Below are 18,954 nucleotides of genomic sequence, written 5' to 3'. Positions count from 1 at the left end.
GGTACACATGACCCATGTTCGCTCCAGTTATATTTTGCTATCTGGGTGGGCTCTCCCACATGATGTTAAATGGTGAATCCTGCAAATCGGGGCTCAGCAACCTATGACACGCGTGTCAACACTGGCACGTGAAGGGTTAACCAATGACACGCGAGCGCGTGGCAAATTTTTTTTTTTAAAATGCGCCTTTTTACCTGAAATTAAGACATTTTCAGTTGCGCACCCTGTTACTTAGGGGTTTTACGGGAGCGCCCCTCCCACCCCCTCTGCCTATGGCGTTATATGCGAGCAGTAATGGATTTTGAGCACACCTTCAGCGGATTTTTTTTCACTGCACGCTCAATTCAGCCCAGGCTACTTACGTGTCACAAAGCCAACCAATCAGAGAGCTGGTACACTGCGTTACCAATCTGCACTTTTGGTAATTGCGGTGCTTTCATCTCCGCACCGTAGTGTGGAGTGGACCGGTGATTAACGTGGCTCGTTGTCGTCGATTCGTCCGGTGCTTACTTCGGAGAGGTGGCGATGTGTATAAAAACACAGTGACGCGTTGGCAGTGGCGGACTTGGCAATTTTGGGGCCTAAGGCAAACATATCCAGGGGCCCTCTTCATGGGTCAGGGGTTAAAAGGTACGAAAGGTTGTGGAGGATATATGTTCTGGTACACTAGGGCTGTCCTAAACGACAAATTTTCTCCTGATTAGTCAGCCGACTAGTTTTACGATTAATCGACTAATCTAATCATTTTCTTTTTTTTACTAATTTAGCAATGACATTTTTGTTGACGCTTATTAATTCACAAAACTATTATTATTATTATAAAACTAAAATATTATTATAGTAAATTACTACATATAATAGTAGTGTAATCATTATAATAATTATTCATTGCCAATCATATTTGAAAGCTATTCTTAGTGTAGAACCTGTATTATGTAGCATTTACTCAACATATTATAATATTAATTCTGAAGAATGTGGGATTAACTCCAGAAATCATTATTTATATGACGAACATGACGTGCTTTTGCTGTTAACCAGCTGTTGAGTGTTATTGTATGACTGATTGGAACTGTACTACATTGTTTCGCCACAGGGTGTACTGTCGTGTATTTCATGTTCGGTGTGAAGAAGAAGAAGAAAGTTAAAAGAGGCATTAGAGGCCTGTTCTCAACTTCTCCCGCACTGCACTTTGGCTCCCATGGAGAGCACGTTCGCTCATGTGTTCGAAATAAACGATAGCCGACGTGCAAAGTATCAAGTGAGCTGTAAAAATAGCGAGCTTAGTGGCGTGCAAACCACGGGAGAGCTAAGTAAGGCTAACGAACAGCTAAGCGGAGTTAAGCTATGCTAAACGGCGCTAAATGAAGCTAAGCGACTGATACTCTGTCCGTCGTCGTGGAATAGTCCATTGTAGTGCGCGGGTGTGTGTGTGTGTGTGTGGGGGGGGGGGGGTAATATAAATGCAGCATTCAAATGGCTTTCTTTTTTGTTTTGTTATTTGTTTGTCTGGTATGCTGACATAATTATACATGACGAATAGTTGGGGGTGCTGCTGGCTCCAGTGGCCCAAGCCGTTGCTTGTTGGGGCAAGGGCAGCTGGTTGGGGGCCCCCTACTGGTTGGAGGCCTAAGGCGATCGTCTACTTTGCCTGAATAGTAGATCCGCCTATGCGCGTTGGATGGCTTTTTGCTGGAGACTTTTATTAACAAACAAAAACCAGCAGGGGACACAGCCACTTTTCATGGCGCTCTCCGCGCAATTTTCAACACCTTGCTTCGCTTTTTCTCTTTTCCTCGCCCAGATGCCCACTTTTTCTTCAACGCTTAACTAGTAAGCCGGTCATATTGTAGGGGACAGCGGTCCCTTGGGGATGCCGGTAACAACTGGTTGGCTGGTTTCTTCCGCGAGCTCTGTTTGTGCATTGTGTGTCGCACAACAAGTGTTAAACGCCATTACGAAACAAAACATGAAAATTCATGGAAAACAGGACCAGGGATCACATTAAGGTAGGCATCTTTTATATTTGTAGTACAAAATCTAAAATCGTGTATATAATTCGCTGCTTCAAGTTGCTAGTGAACAAGACAAAATGTAAGAGTCAGCTGTTCTGACTTTGAAGGTTAAAACAGCCCGCTCTGTACTGTGTAAGAGACCTGCACTGAGAACCACACCTGTTCCCCTTTTCCTGCTGAGGTGTGCGTGTGTGTGTAATATGTTTACATAAGATGATGCTGCTGTACAGCTGTTAATACTGTTGCACTTATTTTTGCACTTAGGTTTTGATATTTTCTGCATGTATTTTTTAGTTAATCGATGAAGAATGGTAGTTATACGATTTAAATGAATGTCCATGTTGTTTTGTTTGGAGTAAAATTACAGCTCTGTTGGATATAAAAACTCGGATGTGCGTGATTAATCTTGGTGTGTCACATCGATTGAAAAGAAAATTTGAAAGTGGCACTCAACACCAAAAAGGTTGCTGACCCCAGCTCCAAATGATGGCTTATCATACAAGGTCCACATTTCATGATGTGAAAAGTCATTCTCGCCATCCATTATCTGTACCGTTTTTCCTCACACTAGTCACTGGGGTGCTTGTCCCGATGCCAGCTGTTAATGGACAAGAGGCGGGGCACCTGAGTCGGTTCCCAGATAGCAAAATATAACTGGAGAGGGCTTTTGATGAGTAATGCCACTCCAGCTCCATTGTTCTTTAGGTTAGAGAACATGTAAAACGGAAGTCGCGAGCAAAAATGCAAAAGTAAACCTGAAGTACCTCGGAAACTTGTCTATCGACAAATCTACAGCCTATTTAAGGTGTTAGACCGACTGACAATGCATAGATGTGGGAGGAAACCGGAGTGCCCGGAGAAATACCAGGCACACATGTGACATGTGAATGTGACAACTCCACGCAGGAAAGTTGCTATCAGTGATTGAAAACTTAATCTCAGAATTGTGAGGTGGCCACACATTCAGACAGAGTGCCACATCTATTATGTCATTGTCTTTTGAAATGATTTCAATTTTGACAAAGACTGTTCACCACAAGCACACACAATGCGAAACATGAATTGAATTGATGCCATAACTTCATTCAGAAGACTTCAGATGGCGTGTAGGCATTTTTCTTTAATATACAAGCAAGGTGTCCTTGCACTCGCTTTTGCGGGTCACGTCCTTCAAATGCCAGCTGAATCAACTAGGATTGAATGAATTCTTGCATACTGATATTGAGGTGAAAAAACAGAGGCAAAGTTTTAAAGCAGTGAGCTCACTCAGCACTTATGGATTCAGTATTTCAGAAGGAAGTGGTGTACCAATATGGATATGGTTTAGTCTATATATGGTTTGTACTTTTACAGTTCTTGCATTACACCTACATTTATTTGTCTATATACTCGTGAGTACCAATACTACAGCCGACATCCATAAGGAAAATTTTGTTTTGCCTTGGAATTGATTCTTCTGGGAAAAAAAAAAAGGGGAAAACAGATTTTTGTGACTCTTGAAAGTCACTAATGACTTTTACGATCTCTCTTCTGACATGAAGTGCAAGAAAGAGCTGCGCGGTGGTATGTGTTTCCTGGCTGTGGGAGACACATAAAAAAAGAATGCTGGCAATATTATTTCTGAGTTGACGTTATTGCACTTTTATGTGTCCTGGGAAATCATTGTGTCCTGGGTTGCAGCAAATGATTATTGAGAGCTTTATAGGGCGCAGTGTTTAATATGAGGGTGAGAACAGACAAAATCACTCATTGCACCTGAGGGAATAAATTAAGGGTGAGTGAAGGTATCGCTGGCATCTCCGCAGAAAGACAATCTTTATTACCAGCTGCCTGCCTCCGTGTCGCGTCATTACCAGCACACATACTGTGCTGCTGGCGGAAGATTGTCATTCCCAGCTGGAATGAATGGCGTGTGTAGACTGCAGTACTGTATTTACTCAAGCCAATACATCCAGCAAATATTGATCTGTGAGATGTGCATGGGAAGCCACAGGGCCTGAAACCTCTTGAGGCAATCAGTGCCTCGATTTCCTGTGTCACTTGTTTGACCTAGTCCACTGTCTTCATATTGGTCTCTTGGAATGGGCAACTGAGCAAACTTTTTTGATCATCAAATCAACTGTGAACAAACAATTAATTTATATAAAAGTGAAAATATTTCTTACAAGTATGTATTCTTTACCACAGTGCAACGCTCGTTTTAAAGTTTTAAAAGAGCAGAATGGAACAATTTCATACTCAAATAATTTTTTGCAATTTCTACTGATAATTCAAAACTACAGTGATACCTCGGCATGCGGACACATCCACATATAATTCTTTCAACATACAACATAAAATTTGACTCGTCATTTGTCCCGACACATGACGCCATGCTCGAAATACAACGATTTACGACAGCATCGCAATTTCATTGTTTTCCCGCAAGAAAGCAGCACGTCGGATTTTCTTGTGAGACTTCATGGGACCAATGAAGGTATTAGTGGTGAAAAAAGGAAGAAGGTGACACTTACCACTGAAATGAAGAAAGAAATCATAGAAAAATATGAGTGTGGTGTGCATTTGAGTGAACTGGCTAGACAATATGACTCACAACACAGCTCCTCCACGACCTACACACCCGCTGTCTCTCTGTTTGCCAGTAAGTTAAGGTGACAATAAAAATGCTTTTTTTAATTTCATTTATTCATAATTTATTTGTTTTACATGTGTCTAAATTAATGCATTTGTTAATTTAGAAGGAACAGAACTCCTCCGACCTCCTTTCGTGAGTCTCTATAAATTAAGGTGACAATGAACATATTTATTTCGGAATTGTTTTGCTATGTGCAATTGCTCTTTGTAATTGTACCCGCAGTATTTATTATGGATTTAGCGAAGGATTTTGGGCTGTGGAACAAATTAATCGAATTATAATGTATTCTTATGGAAATCCCTCTCAACATACGACCATTTCAACATACAAACCAGGTCCTGGAACAAATTAAATTCGTATGTCGAGGTACACCTGGATTTCCATCAAATTTACATGTAAATACAATGTTTGTTAGACCACTGCTGAGTACAAAGTGCTTGCTACAGCAGCCGTTAACAGCATTAATTGTTACTAAAACTATGGTTTTGGAAGAAAAAAATAAAATATATTACTCAACAGGTTTGATAGACAATGTTACAGTGTTAGTGCTAAAATGTATTTTCGATTGTTAAATTTGAATTTTAAAAAGTAGTACTTTCCAAAAATAAAAATAAAACTACATAATTTTTGTAACTGTAAAGTGCACTCAAAAATCCTCTATTTTTGTTATCATATCTGGTTGTGCTTTATGACCTCAAACTAAAGGGCCGTTTACATGGTGACGCTGCGACACCAAGACGCCACAATTGTGTTGCGGAATGGCCTAACATTGAAAAGGGAAGGCGAAGACGCAAACCTTTGATTCCGGCCTCCAAACCGTGATGATTCAATTGCGAGGATTGCTCTGCAACCATATTAATGGAACGCTTTCTGTCCGATGATGTCAGCACTCGCACACCTCACTTACTAAACTTTCAAAACAGCAAAAATGGTGGAACGTCGGCTTTAATTTACTGTTTTGTATATTATTTTTAATTCAAATGTATTTTATGTTCTCGTTTTTGTGCCTTTTGAAGCAAAAGCGAAAAACGAGTGGATGCTATTGCTTGTAGTGGGAGGGTATATTGCCTTCGGGGCTGAGGTGGTTGTTGTCAAGGAACTGCATCACTGTCTATTGCCTTGCAAAAATTCGCTGCCCCCTAGAGCCCGGCATGAATACTATATTGCTTTCACGCGGAATTTGGACATTGTTCGAATGGAGACAGATCCAAGACAAAACCATGTAAATGCAAACATGAAATGTGTCGTGTTCTCAGCGCAACATTGTGTGAACGGCCCTTCAGGCTGAATGACATTGGAAAAAAATGGACACAGCGACTTTTGGGGGGTTTGAGATTATTACTGTATTGTGATATTAAAACTAGAAGGATTTTCACCAGATGACTTAAATAGCTCTGTTTGGGAATACTTTGTTTGACTTACCATGACCACATACACACTACATAGTGCAGTTTTCTAAGCCTCATCCCCTGCTGACCTTCTTTAGAGCGGCCTGCTGCTTGTGTGTTCTGGTCTCAGGTGGCTCATCTGCTTATCAGCCAACGGAAAGGGAGAATTTTCTCTATCCTCCAGTGAAGGGCACCTGAAAAGGCTCAGGCTAAGGTAGAAGAGACAGTCAGCGGTAAAGTGAATGTTGCTATGGTGAAAAGAAGACTCATTTCCTCCCTAATAACAAAAGAGATAAAGAGGCAGCTCTCACGTTGTTTTCTCCAATTTTCTCCTTCTCATTCTCAAGGGACACTGCTGTCTCGGCCCTCCAGTGCAAACGAAGTTATGCTGTGTGCAAAAACAGCAGCTTATTACCTTGGCTGCCACAACTATGCTGAATGAAGATACCTTTTACCTGAGTAAACATACAGTCCAGTGGGACCAAGTGGTCAATATCACATTTGGAAGGCAACATATTAGCTTGAATTTGATTTGAACCACGTGCTCTCACTGCTTTACAACAGACTTTAACAAAATTATTCTGCCTGAAAAGTGTGGATGTTCACAGAACTTGTCTAATTTTACAATGTACTAACTGCTTTATGAATCTTATTGTATCATAGATTGGACTCATAAAGGTTTGTGGTCAATTAGTTCTCAACTTTAAATATTAACAGCTTAATATGAAAGTATTTTTAAAAGGTATCCTGCACAAGATGGCGGATCGATGTTAAAAATAATTAATTCATTCATCCATATTCCAAGCCGCTTATCCACATGAGGGTCACAGGGGTGCTGGAGCCAATCCCAGCTAACTATGGACAGTAGGCAGGGTACACTCTGCAACGGTTGCCAGCCAATTGCAGGGTACAAGGAGACGGACAACCATTCGCGCAATGAGAAATTGTCACCATGTGAGAAATTTGCTAAGATGATAGTAATGATTAAGGTGAGAAGCTCGGTCATCCGGGAGGGACTCGGTGTGGAGCAGCTACTCCTCTACGTAGAGAGGAGCCAGTTGAGGTGGTTCCGGCATCTGGTTCGGATGCCTCCTGGACGCCTCCCTGGAGAAGTGTTCCAGGCATATCCCACCGGTGGGAGGCCACGGGGACGACGCAGGACACGCTGGAAAGATTATGTCTCTCGGCCTTGGAATGCCTTGGGATCCCGCCAGAGAAGCTGGTTGAGGTGGCTGGGGAGAGGGAAGTCTGGACTTCCCTGCTATAGCTATAGCATATGCTATACTGTATATGCTGCCCCTGTGACCTGACCCCGGATTAAACGGCGGGTGGATGGATGGATGGATGGATGGATGGATGGATGGATGGATGGATGGATGGATGGATGGATGGATGGATGATCACTTTTATATTCAGGGAGTACATAAATACCAGTTTTTACGTGACAAGTTACATACAGTGGAATGCATGAGGTTGAACTCTGATTTGTTCAACTGTAATAATTGTTCATAATTACTTTTATTGCTACTGAAAGTCACTAAATTGGTGGTATAAATTTGGAAATTAAAAAAATAAATCAAATAAAAAATAAAATTAAAAAAACTATATAAATAAAAATACAAAGCTACTGCCCCACATTAGATGCTCCCTGTATTGAGTTCTTCTGAAATAGTGTGATTAATACATTCAAACCAGTGTTGTTTATGGCAGCCCTTTTAATTTCCGTTGTTTTCTTAGTCTTTTGGACGATAACACTTATTATTTTTATTTTACTTATATTTTAGTTGTATTTTAGTAAAATGTGCTAGTCTTCATCTAGATTTAGTCAATGAAAACTCAGACAAATTTCATCCAGTTTTAGTCGACAATTCTTAAAATGTGTTTGCCTATAAACATTAAAATTTTAGTCCATAAATAAATAAATAAATAAAAGGTTTCCAACAGTTTCGAATGAACATTGACAGACGACCTCATAACTACACAGACGATAAGTAAATATGATACATTGTGAACTGGCGAATTTTCATCTCATTTTCGTTTCGTCAGACAAAAACTGGCATCCATCTCGTTGTGTTTTGGTCACCCAAGATACGTTTTTAGCTTATCATTGTGTGTTTTTAGCACGTCATCATCATGAAAAAAATGTTCATTGACTAATTATTTTCGTTATCATCATCGTTGCCAAAAGCAACACTGATTCAAACGACCACTGTTAGTCAATAAATCAATATATACTTAATAAATGTGAACAGCAAATAGCAAAAGGAAATTTCTACAAATTCCTCTATTACAAGTCAACTTTTCATTCAAGTTTTTTTTTCATTTTATTTATTTTTTTCTCATGTAAGTTTCAAATCTGAGACTAAGTGGCTATATTCATGCATCAGAACACTTGCCACCATGGGCCTGCCTCATGTCACCATGTCAATGCGCTGCTGGTCTCAACAGAGTGTCAGCCGAGCAAATGGTGATTAAGTTGGAAGGTCAGGTGGAATTGATTCTTTTCCCTACGGTACATCCTTGTCGCATTTCGGTTAGAAATGAGTGCCTATTTGTTTTCAGGGCACCGCATTATTTCGAAGACCGTTGCTTCACCCGTAAGGTAGGGGTTCATTTTCTGCTCAGTGGCCCTCCAGTGTTGCCCCAAGAAAATGATGTCATCTACACACTGGAGGGAAAGCAGAGGATGGTCATTGCCCGCAATGGCAAGGCTAGTAGCCCTATAGAGATTGACTTAATGGAGACCAATTACTTTGATGAGCTGGTGAAGTCAGAGTGATCTTTTATATTTCATTAGCTCATTACTCAGACATTTAGCTAATGAGAATAGCAAATCACAAACAAGTATTTTGCTCCTGACGCAATAGCTGAGAGACTACAGCAATGTGGAATAATCCAATATTTTACATTGTGTGTCAGAAAAGTTCAATGACTGGTGTTCAAATTAAGAATTTAAACCCAAACTAAGGCTAGGTTTGTACCGCAAGTCTTAATGCACAAATCTGTTTGGGGGTTTTTTTGTGAGTTTTTCCAACTCGAGTGAGGCATTAACTCAACGGTCTAAAAAGGACAAGTTGCATAATCAAATCCAATCTAGGTTACTTTCGTATGTTGATAAAATCCGATATGGGCCACATTTTTCCAGAATGTGGCTGCGGTCTTGACTGTCAAGTCTTCCAAATCGGAATTCATGCAGCAATTACGCCAGCAAAGAGCGAAAGAGGGAGAGTGTCAGGGAATGCGCGGGCAGGCAGGTTGTATGGACCCAAATGCAGGGAAACAAAAAATGCAGCGAGGCAGGTGGCAGTGAACTCAAAAAAAACCTTTTAATGATAACTAACAAAATCACAAAGTACAAACAAAAGGGCTAGGGCTCAAAAGGCAATGTTCAAACAAAACTTACTTAAGCGAAGGGACGGGTACACGAGGACTTGGACGGGGCTTGACTTGACGTTGATGTAGACACGGACATTGACATAGACAATGACGCAACAAGGAGTGACAAGAAACTGGGTCATTATATACGCACACAAGGGGTAACGAGACGAGGAACAGCTGGGTAACACAGGTGGATGCAGATTGCAGGATACACTGGGAAAACACACACAGGTGAGAGCAATGGGTAATCACAGGGACAAGTCACACAAGGAGAAACCAAACACAAAACCTAACAGAGAGGGGACATCAGCAATGGAGCTGTGCATTAGCATTAGCGCCTAGCTTGAACTCTGCATTTAGGGAGGAGGCGAGCCTGACCACAGTCATAAAAAAAAAATAAAATTGGGAAAAAAAGGATAAGCCTGAAAATTCAAGGTTTTTATTTCTGTGTGCCAAATAAGCAATATTTCAATATTGCTTACATGGCTGAGAGTCAGGGCAAACTGACGGTATGTGTGTGTGTGTCATGCACGCACAGTGCGTGCATGTGTTCTATCAATCCATATAAACTGAATATAAGACTAAACGGGGATTATTTATGTCTGCTATTTGAGTCCTCTTTCTGGAAATCAAAATAAGATCACCCTAGAATGACGTAGAGACCGCAGGTGTAGTCATTTGTTTTGATGCTTCTGCACATGCGGGTCAGTTTGCTCAGCGCATGTCAGACAAGTAATTTGGTGTGCATGCGTGATACATTTATGGGCTAAATGGAAAAAGGGAGTCTGAATGGACACGCCCAAAAAACAGATATGAAGAAAAATTGGAATTGTGCATCAAGACCTGCGGTCGGAACCTAGCCTAAGAGTTTTCCCTTTCACTGCGGGCCACATAATAAGGCAGCCTTTTTACATAACGATCCTAAGGCCTTTGCTCCTTTCAGAAGAGGCAAGAGGTGTTGCTGGACAACTGGCGACAGATTCACCAAGACAATATTGTTCATGCTCAAATTAGAACTATTAAAGACTTAAATTTAACTTACATTTAAAACTTAAATTTATATAACTTTTAATCAAAAGGCCCAGCTAAAAAAATGTGCTCTTCTCAGTAAAAAGTCCGAACTGTATATTATGCCTTCCCGTTACATTGTGATAGACTGTACAAATACATAAACTACAGTATCATTTTCAAAGTTAACAAAAATTCTGAATTATCGCACACTGACGCTAAGGCCAAATGTCAAGTTACATTTGTAATGGTTCATTCTGGGAGAAACTGACCACACCCATTATTTACTAAAAACAGTAGTCTACATTTATGATCCAGAGTGTGTCAATTAAAAAATAATAATAATAATAGACAAAATCCAGAGATCCACATGATCAAATCTTGAAAGCAAGAGGACTGCATCCATATAAGTGACACAATTTCTCCTTTTTCTATTCAGAATGTGTGGATGGTGTGAGGCATAACGTGGGAGGCGAAAAGCAGGCATCATGCATGTCATGTAGACAATATTACAGCAGTGTATGCGCCAATCTGTCAGTTTGTTCTGTTGTTTTAAGGCATCACCAAGTGGTGACAGCGAACCGTAATTGCAGGCCGCGCTTTGTGTTTTGATGCAACTGACAATTCTGACAGCGTGTGCGGCTGCCGTCAGTTATGAAGCCACCGACATTGTCTAGGTTTATTGGGCTGAACACAGTCAAAGACACCTGAGGCGTAGCATACAAAACCAACACAAAGAAAGACGTCTTTAATTATGATTACTTGAAAGATGTTTTGAAGAAGCCTCAGCCCACAGAAACTGAAGTCGGCAAGCATTTGTCTTAACATTAGTGGTTTGCCTTCACACATCTTATTGTCCATTTGAAACTTTTGGGAAGTCAACTTTGTTATTGTGCAAATCAGTGAGATCACGTAGACTATGGTTTTCATGGTGAACGAGGGTTTTCTTTTTGTGCTGAAATGGTTGCAAGATCTTGCCAAACTTGGTAGAAGGGACTGGTTTTGGATGACAACTGTCAAATGATGATCAAGGTAGTTCAAGGTCAAATCAGCAAACATCTAATTGCCATACATGGCATTACGCTACCAGTCAGTCTTAAATTAGTATTTTCCATACTTGTAGGAAGAGCAGATCATACATTTAAAATTTGAAATCTACTGCTGGACATCGGTCACCCCAAGTGTGGTTTTATTTAGAAACACTTTGAATGAATAAATAAATTTCTTCCTATAAGTCAAAACGTCTATATCAGTCACATCACAATCAATGATCTGGAGATCGCACTCAAACTTTCAGAGACTCTCTGGTCATTAAAGTACGGTAAGATCAATGCAATTTTTTTCCCCTCACTTTCAGTCCCAGCTGCACCAATGAGCAGGAGTCAGAAGTCATATCTGTATGTGTTTTTACTTCTTAGCAATTTTCAAGCAATTTTCCCAGCGGCAGTAGAAAAGTACCTCTCAGCAAATCCCAAAGGAAAAGCAGATGCAACCTACCCCACCTCGCTCATTTCCATCCCTTGTTTTAAGGATGGACACGGTGGTCGTGGGTGGAGGCTTGGACGAGCAAAATTATGACGCAGGTAGCGTCTGCTCAGAATGCTAATGCAACCGTAATGATTTTGATGGAATGTCTTCATAAATGTCTCCTCTCTGGGGAGGAAGAGTGGAGACGCTTTTTTGCCATGAATAAATTCATGTCCACTCTTGTGCGCCGGCACTGTCTCTGTTTGCTCATCTCATATGCAGCTGGTCGAGGAGCCCGTCCCGTGGGACGCAAGTTTGTAAACATGAATAATAATTAGGAACATGTCGACAGGCAGGTAATCTGCATGTTGTTTGCAGTAGAGGGTTTGCTTGGTTTACAAGCCTTCTGGTGGGGGGGCTTCCTTTAGCATTTGCGATATTTACTTATGAATGAGAATATTCTACTTTTGCAAGACATGGTGAGTTTATTGAAAAAGTTTATTTCCTACACAAAAGTATTTCTGTATACATGAGCAGACAACAATCAGGAGCAACATAAAAGAAAAGAGTTATACATGTATTAGAAAATGTGCAAGTAAGGTAATGTAGAAATGCTAATAATAGATGATAAAATCATGAAATGATTCAAAAGATTTAAAGAACCCACAATATAAAGCAAAAAGACCGACTGCATTAAAAATATGACATAAAACTTGCACATGTCTGTGTATGTGCGCACATATGAGTGTGTGTGTGGTCACTGGGGCAACTGTTTAATAAATTAGCTTTTCCTGTCATGGCCCCCCAAAGTCATCATTTGCGAATCTTGGAGCCAGAGGTTGCGCTAGACTTTTTCGTTGTCTGTCATTTTGACTGACAGGGTCATAAAAATCTGGTCATAATCTATTTTTACCCGTCACTTACATTTTTAAAATGATGATAATGACATTGTGGTGACCCTTTGTTTGGCATAATTCACCTTCCGTACTTGTGTGTCCATTTGGCCGAGCGCGTTACCGGCTACGACAGTCACGTGACAGAGACACTTAAAGGGGAAGTTCAGAATTTTTGACATCAGGCTTATTCTTCGAGTTGGGGGGGGGGGGTTAAATAGTCAGTGGAGTTGATTGAGAAAAATTCCGTATCGTTTGTTAGTCTTTTATTATTTTCAGGGCTCCACAGTGATTATGCTAATGCAAGTCAATATGGCCAGTTAGCATGCTAATACCGATATTCACAGATCTAACATAGTCAAATAAATTAAAAACGCAGCCCAATGTTCAGGAAACCCCTGCAGCCAAAACAATGTCTCACCAAACTGCCGTAATTCATTTAATTCTGCGGGACTATTTTTTTTCTATGTGTAATGGCACCACAATAGAGGGGAGGGCTGTGGCCACTCGTATTCACCTTGGTCTGCTATGCAGAGCGTTCACGGAAGGACGTCAAAATGGTGAAATGTGCTTTTAGAAGTTGTGGAAACATACAGAAGAAATGGACAAAGGAAAGTTTCCACCGCCTGACTATGAAGAACGAGGAACGATATAAAATGTGGTTACTCTGCTGGATATGACATACACACACACCGGTGGAAAAGTACTGCTCTGGAGTATTTGCAGCGCCCATTTTCATCGGTATCCTCTCCTGTTACCCAATTGCTGTGCCTTCGAGTGTCCAAACGTCTTCAAGAGCTTCCGATAAACAGGTAAAAATAAATAAATAAATAATATATGAAAATATATCACATATATGTGCATGCACACCTCGATATCGCAGCTCGCGTTAGTGAGGCTTGTAACAAACGCCATGCATATTTATGGTTCGCGTTTTTAAATTGGAAACAATGGTCAATGTTCTGTCCAATATCTCACGAAGTGCATTTTTCCTTCGTGCTATTATTTTAACAGCCGTTTGACAGGAAGGAAGTACTGTGGCTGCCATTTTTGTAGTATTTTAGTCAATCCGTCGTTTGGTGAGAGATGGTTGTGTTGTTTGTACCTTCGAAGGGATCGTCTTTTCACTCCGATTCATTTTTGGATGTGTTAGGTTTTGTGTTTGGTTTCTCCTTGTGTGACTTGTCCCTGTGATTACCCATTGCTCTCACCTGTGTGTGTTTTCCCAGTGTATCCTGCAATCTGCATCCACCTGTGTTACCCAGCTGTTCCTCGTCTCGTTACCCCTTGTCTGCGTATATAATGACCCAGTTTCTTGTCACTCCTTGTTGCGTCATTGTCTATGTCAATGTCTGTCTGTGTCAAAGTCAAGACCTCTCCAAGCCCTCGTGTACCAGTCCCTCCGTTTAAGTAAGTTTTGTTTAGAACCTTGCCTTTTGATCCCCAGTCCTTTTGTTTGTACTTTGTGCTTTTGCTAGTTATACTTAAAACCATTTTTTGAGTTCTCTGCCACCTGCCTTGCGTTGTTGTTTCCTTGCATTTGGGTCCACACAACCTGCCTGCCCGCGTCCCTGACAGAATGACGCAACCACTAGTGGACCCAGCGGGAAAGATTCATTTTCGGCCGGCACGTCGACACCCTCAACCCACCCACAGACCACAACACATTTTTTTGGACTGATTTTTCAGATTTTGAGGAGGATCACAATTTATATGACCTCCTCTATTCTGACTCTGACTCCGACCCAGATTTTTTTTCCATGCCCTTTTCTTCACCCTCTCGGTTTTTTTCAGGCCTCCCTCATTCCATACCACCCAGTCTGTCAATGAACCCTGTCCAAAAGCCTCGGCGATCTCGTCCACGCCGACGTCGTGGGCACGTCTTGACGGCTCGGCTTCCCGAGGCTCCACGCAGTCAAGTTCCTCCCGCACCGGCTCCACGCAGTCAAGTTCCTCCCGCGCCGGCTCCACGCAGTCAAGTTCCTCCCGCGCCGGCTCCACGCAGTCAAGTTCCTCCCGCGCCGGCTCCACGCAGTCCTGTGCCCGCGCCGGCTCCCCGCAGTCAAGTGCCTCCCGCGCCGGCACCCCGCAGTCAAGTGCCTCCCGCGCCGGCTCCCCGCAGTCAAGTGCCTCCCGCGCCGGCTCCCCGCAGTCAAGTGCCCGCGCCGACTCCCCGCAGTCAAGTGCCCGCGCCGACTCCCCGCAGTCAAGTGCCCGCGCCGACTCCCCGCAGTCAAGTGCCTCCCGCGCCGGCTCCCCGCAGTCAAGTGCCCGCGCCGGCTCCCCGCAGTCAAGTGCCCGCGCCGACTCCCCGCAGTCAAGTGCCCGCGCCGACTCCCCGCAGTCAAGTGCCTCCCGCGCCGACTCGCCGCAGTCAAGTGCCTCCCGCGCCGACTCGCCGCAGTCAAGTGCCTCCCGCGCCGGCTCCCCGCAGTCAAGTGCCTCCCGCGCCGACTCCCCGCAGTCAAGTGCCTCCCGCGCCGACTCCCCGCAGTCAAGTGCCCGGGCCGACTGCACCAGCAGACTCCTGCGACCCCGCTGCTGTCCCGCCAGCAGACGACCAAGCTGCTGTCCCGCCAGCAGACGACCAAGCTGCTGTCCCGCCAGCAGACGACCAAGCTGCTGTCCCGCCAGCAGTCTCCTGCGACCCCGCTGCTGTTCCGCCAGCAGTCTCCTGCGACCCCGCTGCTGTTCCGCCAGCAGTCTCCTGCGACTCCGCTGCTGTTCCGCCAGCAGTCTCCTGCGACTCCGCTGCTGTTCCGCCAGCAGTCTCCTGCGACTCCGCTGCTGTTCCGCCAGCAGTCTCCTGCGACTCCGCTGCTGTTCCGCCAGCAGTCTCCTGCGACTCCGCTGCTGATCCGCCAGCAGTCTCCTGCGACTCCGCTGCTGTTCCGCCAGCAGTCTCCTGCGACTCCGCTGCTGTTCCGCCAGCAGTCTCCTGCGACTCCGCTGCTGTTCCGCCAGCAGTCTCCTGCGACTCCGCTGCTGTTCCGCCAGCAGTCTCCTGCGACTCCGCTGCTGTCCCGCCAGCAGACTCCTGCGACTCCGCTGCTGTCCCGCCAGCAGACGACGACGACTCCGCTGCTGTCCCGCCAGCAGACGACGACGACTCCGCTGCTGTCACGCCAGCAGACGACGACGACTCCGCTGCTGTCACGCCAGCAGACGACGACGACTCCGCTGCTATCACGCCAGCAGACGACGACGACTCCGCTGCTGTCACGCCAGCAGACGACGACGACGACTCCGCTGCTGTCACGCCAGCAGACGACGACGACGACTCCGCTGCTGTCACGCCAGCAGACTACTCCGACTCCACTGCTGTAACGCCAGCAGACTACTCCGACTCTGTAACGCCAGCAGACTACTCCGACTCTGTTCCTGGTCCGCACGACGACTCCGACTCCGTTCCTGGTCCGCACGACGACTCCGACTCCGTTCCTGGTCCGCACGACAACTCCGACTCCGTTCCTGGTCCGCACGACGACTCCGACTCCGTTCCTGGTCCGCACGACGACTCCGACTCTGTTCCTGACCCTCGCCCCGATGATGCTGCTCCCCGTTTCCTGCCACAACATGGCGGTATGGACGACCGAGCACTACCTCGTCTGGGACGCCCGCCTGATCTGCCCGTGCGGTCACCCAATGTCTGGCGCCCCGGGCGCCCTCCCGATCGACCCGTGCGATCGGCCCACGTCTTGCGTCCTGGACGCCCGCCTGACTGGCCGTGACGGGCTGGTGTTGCTCCCTCCTCCGAGCAACCTTCTGACTTTTTGTTTCCTCGGGACGTCTGGGATCCGTCCCTTGAGGGGGGGGTACTGTTAGGTTTTGTGTTTGGTTTCTCCTTGTGTGACTTGTCCCTGTGATTACCCATTGCTCTCACCTGTGTGTGTTTTCCCAGTGTATCCTGCAATCTGCATCCACCTGTGTTACCCAGCTGTTCCTCGTCTCGTTACCCCTTGTCTGCGTATATAATGACCCAGTTTCTTGTCACTCCTTGTTGCGTCATTGTCTATGTCAATGTCTGTCTGTGTCAAAGTCAAGACCTCTCCAAGCCCTCGTGTACCAGTCCCTCCGTTTAAGTAAGTTTTGTTTAGAACCTTGCCTTTTGATCCCCAGTCCTTTTGTTTGTACTTTGTGCTTTTGTTAGTTATAATTAAAACCATTTTTTGAGTTCTCTGCCACCTGCCTTGCGTTGTTGTTTCCTTGCATTTGGGTCCACACAACCTGCCTGCCCGCGTCCCTGACAGGATGCGACAGCGCAGCACAACAAAGCACCTGGAGCTCGGACGCTACCTCCCGACTCACGTATTCATTTTGAATGGAGTTTGGCTGACTGTACACTTGTGTTCACTCACACACACACACACACACAAGGGGAACAGTACAGTCAATTTCCAGATCACCATCCCGAATGCAGTAAATCCTTCCACTTCGGGTTTGGATTTGGTTTACGAATCGTTCGTAGGTTATGTGCGTGAGCAACCGCCGTTTTTTGCACACTCCCACACACAGACACGTACTCTGACTCTTCCTCATCGGGACTAGTAGTCGGTAGTATGTAAATATCGGTAATCAATATGTCAATCATACAATTTTTTTTTTTACCTTTACTATTCGCCCCAGACACCTCAGCCAATCAGTTATTGAAGGGTTATTTATAATAAAGATTGTGAGTGAACTGGGGGATATTGGAATACTTTTTCACTTTCATGAAAAATTGAGAAGAAACCTTTTGAGCATACAGAGTAATAACTTGGTTTTCTATGTCATTGGATAAGTGACACCTACCTAGCTTGTAATAAATAAAGGAATAAACCAAGAAGTAATGAGAAGAAACCTTTTGAGCGTACAGAGTGATAACTTGGTTTTCTATGTCCTTCGATAAGTGACACCTACCTAGCTTGTAATAAATAAAGGAATAAACCAAGAAGTAATCTCCGATTTGGTCTTTGGGAAAGCGTTGAACAGCGCTCCTAAATACGATTTAAAAAATAATTCTAAAACTTTTTTGCTGAACATGACATTCCGCAAATTTTTTTTTTAGATATTAGGGTTTACCTTATTCCGTGGTGCGGTTGTGTCTACAACACAGGCATATTATCATGACACATCTAACAAGCTACTTTTTACTGTGATCTTTAGGTGACCTGGAGATGCTTTATGTACACCCAGAAGAGGCTCCACTTTGTTTTCAACTCCATGAAGGCAAGGGCGCCAGCAAGCGAGGAATGCTGATGGTAGGCTCTATCAACTTTTTTTCCCATTAACAATTGCAGTCTATCCTTCTTATGTGTACAAATCTCAATCAAATTTACTCTATTAGGGACTTCGAGATACAGCTTGGAGTTTCCAACGCAAACAAAAAGATGGGTTGCCCGGAGGAGTTACGAGCCAACAGCGAAGACATTCTGACAGAATTTGGTGGCGCATGTCCTGGAAAGACTGCAGGGTTCATCAGTGAAGTTTGCTGATCCAGACTTTTATTTCAAGCCTCCAACTACAATTCCCCAGGCATCAAAAGGCCTGATAAAGAAAGTCATTTTACATGTCAGTAGATTTAAAAAATAATTAGACTGACATTTTCCTTTTTTCTTTTTAATAGATATTTTTGAATGTACTATAATAATAAAAAAAAAAAAAAAACACACATATTGTCTTATTTGTGAAATGTGAAGGTTTAAAAGATCAAAAGTTTCTGGGTATGTTGGAGCTGTACTTAGAATAATTGCAAAGCATCTTCAGTTTCCCTAAAACCATTGTAGTTCCCAATGACAGAAGTGCACTTGTCACGGATGCAGGAGACGACACATGATGGATGAACACGTCGCTGGCCTCTTCCCAGATGTTTGCCTTTCAACGCCCACTCAAGAACAACCCTATATGCCACCAATCGGAGTTGCCTAAAACAACAAAACCATAATACAGGGTGATTAAAAAAGAAAGTGCCAAAATCATCATGTGATAGATCAAAAAAATATATATATTATTTTAAAAAGTTACAGAACTCTAGCTTGGACACATGTTCAATATTCCCAACACATTAGCAGCACTCTACTATATGCAGCTGGATTCAAAATGAGGGGGAAAAAAGTAGCAGCTTATAGTCCGCAAATTACGTAACTTCAAGTTTTTAAATCAAGTGCTCTAAGGGGACAATCACTGGCAAT

At 43.7% G+C, this 18,954-nt stretch overlaps 1 long non-coding RNA gene across 1 annotated transcript; it reads left to right on the top strand.

Moving 5' to 3' along the window:
- The first annotated feature begins 13,322 nt into the window (after positions 1-13,322).
- LOC130930137 (uncharacterized) lies at positions 13,323-18,200 on the top strand. The gene is made up of 3 exons (XR_009066995.1): positions 13,323-13,596; positions 17,930-18,024; positions 18,111-18,200. It is a non-coding gene; the product is annotated as an uncharacterized LOC130930137 (long non-coding RNA).
- The last annotated feature ends 754 nt before the right edge of the window (positions 18,201-18,954 follow it).

This window comes from Corythoichthys intestinalis, chromosome 2 (genome assembly GCF_030265065.1).
Source record: "Corythoichthys intestinalis isolate RoL2023-P3 chromosome 2, ASM3026506v1, whole genome shotgun sequence".
In the NCBI taxonomy this organism is placed as follows: Eukaryota; Metazoa; Chordata; class Actinopteri; order Syngnathiformes; family Syngnathidae; genus Corythoichthys; species Corythoichthys intestinalis.
Note: the sequence above shows the minus strand (reverse complement) of the source record. Positions and strands in the feature narration are given on the sequence as shown.